The following is a 3,608-nucleotide window of genomic DNA, read 5'->3' as shown; positions in this document are numbered from 1 at the left end:
GAAATCTTTAAAAACTAAGACAAATATATTCCTCTCATTGAGTTTTCTGTTAGCCAATTCTAATTTCTATTACAGTTCACTGTTAAAAATGTATGGGTACACACAAATGTATGTGTGAATCATTAATGCTGTATAGAAACAATCAGTTTGAACAGAGTAAATCATGTCTTTGACATTGTTCCAGAAGTCATTATTTAAGTCTGTCAAAGTTTTTAATTGCAATAATATTTCATTGAAATATTTATAAAGAAAGAATTTTTATGTGGAAATGCAAGATACTTAGCATCAACTGAATATCTGTAATGAAGGAGATATTGCACAGAATGAATAATCATCCAAAATTCCTGTTCAGAATCTAAATTTTAAAAGGTATGAGACAGGCTTGCAAGAACTAAAAGCCAAATGTGAAGAAAATGGAAAATACATTGCAACATTATCTGGTAAATTTATTTATGGGGGATTTGACTAATCTTTTAAGTTTTACTTATTGAGCTTTTGGATATTTATTTATTTATGTATTTATTTATTTTGTTTTTGGTCTTTTTGAATAGGGTCTCTCCATAGCCCCAGCTGGCCTGGAACTCATTATGTAGACCAGGCTGACCTTGAACTCATAGAGATCTGCCTGCCTCTGCCTCCCAAGTGCTGAGATTAAAGGCGTGGGCCACCATGTCTGGCTGTGCTTCTGGATATTTCATACAACAGTTCTTAATCAAATTTAGACTCCTTCCCTCATCCATGGTCCCCCCCACTGGACCTCATGCATTCTGCCATATATGTTAAGTCTTATCCAGTTGAACATTTGTGCTCAGATATTCTTCATTGCAAATTCATCCACTGGAGTCTAGTCAGCAATGTCTACTCTCTCTCACCCAGTAGTCATCAGTCTCCAGTAGTTCCCAGGCTAGGGCTGGCCTGCTGCACATTTCTCTCACTCCACTCTGGGCTCTTGTCTGATTGACTTAGCATGGATCTTGACTAAACTTTTGAACATCAGAAAAAAGTTATGCCATAATTTTACCTAACTCCAGCATCCAAGTATCTCCAAGTTCCCTTTGTGCACAGAATAATTTTGTCATTTGTCAAAATAATGCTCAGTTGGCTGTCTTCCCATTGGAGAGGCCATTTCTAGGCAGTTCTTTTCACTTATGAATACGCCTGAAGGAGGAAATAATACTCTTCTAGCTCACATCACTTTGAATGACAGCCCAAGATTGTAACCACAGCAGATACAATAATAGCACCTTCCTTACCTTGAGATAAGACATAAACATTGTAGTAGGTGCCTTCTTCTTTTCAGTTAACATCATTGTCTACAAGGTAACAATACCCTTTAATCCCAAGTAAATCTTGAGAGGTCGTTTTCAAAATTCCACAAAAATAAATTGTGGAAGAGTTATTACAGCTTCATGCATTGTTTTCCCAAGGCTCATACTTTTTCAGCCATGATTAATTGTTTCCCAGATGTTCATATCTTTATAAAACAGTATACCCTCATCGAAAATATTTTCATTATAATCAGTAAAATTCCATAAATTAGAATCCATTAAGCAAAGCATAAATATGTATATACCACACAAGAGAAAGATGACTATGTAGATGTGGTCTATTGTAGCTGTTTTTTGTTGAATTAAATGGGTGTTACATTAATTAACTTGCTGAAATAAGACATGAATAGATAAAATCATGAGTATAAGGCTCAAGATGGATTGATCAGCATGTACCTGGTTCAATTTTCATTTTCTTTCAAATACCCCATACATTATTTAGGAAAATAAATCCAAACATAACAGTGAAAACAAACAAAAGACAAAATGATCTTCTTCTTGTACGTCCTTATTTTTCTTAACATTCTTGTTTCTTTATAGGTAATTTACAGTAATAATGGGATGACCTAGGAGACTGATTCTTAGACAAATATTAGATTTGCCATTCTGGACACTGTATTACAGTAATTTCTAGTATCCTAGCAATTACTAGTATTTAGGGTGTCTGGATGAATAAATGAAATACAAAATTAAGGGAAAGTTTAGTAGGGTTTCTTCTCTTTGTTCTCTCTCTCTCTCTCTCTCTCTCTCCCTCTTTTTGTCCTATGGTCTCACTCTTACCCAGCATGGCCTCAAACTCCTGGGTTCTAGTGATCCTCAAGCCTCCCCAGTAACTGGGACTACACTGGAATAGTACTATACCCAAATAAAAGGAAAAGTTTTTCAAAAGTTAAGTTTAAACCTGAAATTCCAAGGCAATTAGAGTCTGCTTACAATTATTAAATGTTACTTCATGAAATTCATAGGCACAGAAATTATTTTTAGGTCTAACTTTGCTGAAATGTATTCTTCTACCCAACATGTATATTCTCCTCCACATCTCCCCTTCCAAATACCCACAGTTTGATACAGTATTCATTATTTACTACATTTTTCTATTGATAGCCAGTAAATGTAAGTCCCAAAACACAATGACTTAAAAATACTTAGACAAGCTATAATTTATTATTATATGGGCCATTTAAAGAGTTTCAGAGAGTTGGTGTTTCTGAAACTGAAGAGGGATTTCTCTCTTTTTTTCCTATCCTTTCTGGTTGTTCTTTTTTTAATTGATTTTTTTTACAAATTTCATATAATATATTTTGATTGTATTTGTTTCCTCCCATATCTTCTTCACCTCTCCTACTTTTCACCACCTAATTTTGTGTTCCCAAATGTCGTGTGGTGTGTGTCCATCCACAGAAGCCTGGTTAACCTACCCAGAGTCTCACCCTTAGATGAGACTAATTCTCCCCATCCCAGTAGTCATCAAATGTAGATATTTCCTCTGGTAAAGTTGTTCATTACCCAGTTACCCACATCCATGCAGAGATTTTGTCTGACTTAAACTTATATGAGATTTGTGCATGCTGTCACCATTGCCATGAGTTCAAAATAGTAACTGACCAGCTATCTGGAAAAGTCTATTTCCTCATGGTCAACCATCACTTCTGGCTCTTACAAAGGTTTCCCCTTTTCTTCCTGGTCCCTCATCCATTGGAAGCAGAAGTTTGATATAGGTGTCCTATTCAGGGATAAGCTATCTGCAGCCCTTATTTACTGTTGGCTAGCCAATTGGGGGTTCTGTGTGTTAGTCACCATCTGCTGGGTGGCTGTGACTATCACCTGGAGGGTGGCTGACATACATGTGGTCACACACTATAAGAAAGATAAGAAACTAACTCTCCCTTTCCTGGCAGCTGTCAATTGCCATAGCTTCTCAGCTCCTTAGAAGTATTAAATCTATGTAACGGGGGTTTAATTATAAAATAGTTTCATTTTTATCCAACACTGCCTTTGAAAGTACTCTGGAAATTTTCTTTCTTATCTCTAAAACTAGCTTAGGGACATTCATAATTTCCTGGTCATAATGAAGCAAAAATTAAATAAATTAAATTCTCCCCCAACACTGGCCACTTACTTATAACCACATGTTTTTCTCTCACAACGTCCACCTTACCGACGTTTTCCTCTGGCTCTGGAGTCTGCACGTGATGCATTCTGTCTGCAGGGCCCTACACCCCCTTTGTCTAAAACTTCGTTTACTCCTTGGGGCTGGAGAGATGCCCCAGCAGTTAAGAA

The sequence above is a fragment of the Nannospalax galili genome, unplaced genomic scaffold, assembly GCF_000622305.1.
Source record: "Nannospalax galili isolate Female #2095 unplaced genomic scaffold, S.galili_v1.0 scaffold55, whole genome shotgun sequence".
Classification (NCBI taxonomy): Eukaryota; Metazoa; Chordata; class Mammalia; order Rodentia; family Spalacidae; genus Nannospalax; species Nannospalax galili.
Note: the sequence above shows the minus strand (reverse complement) of the source record.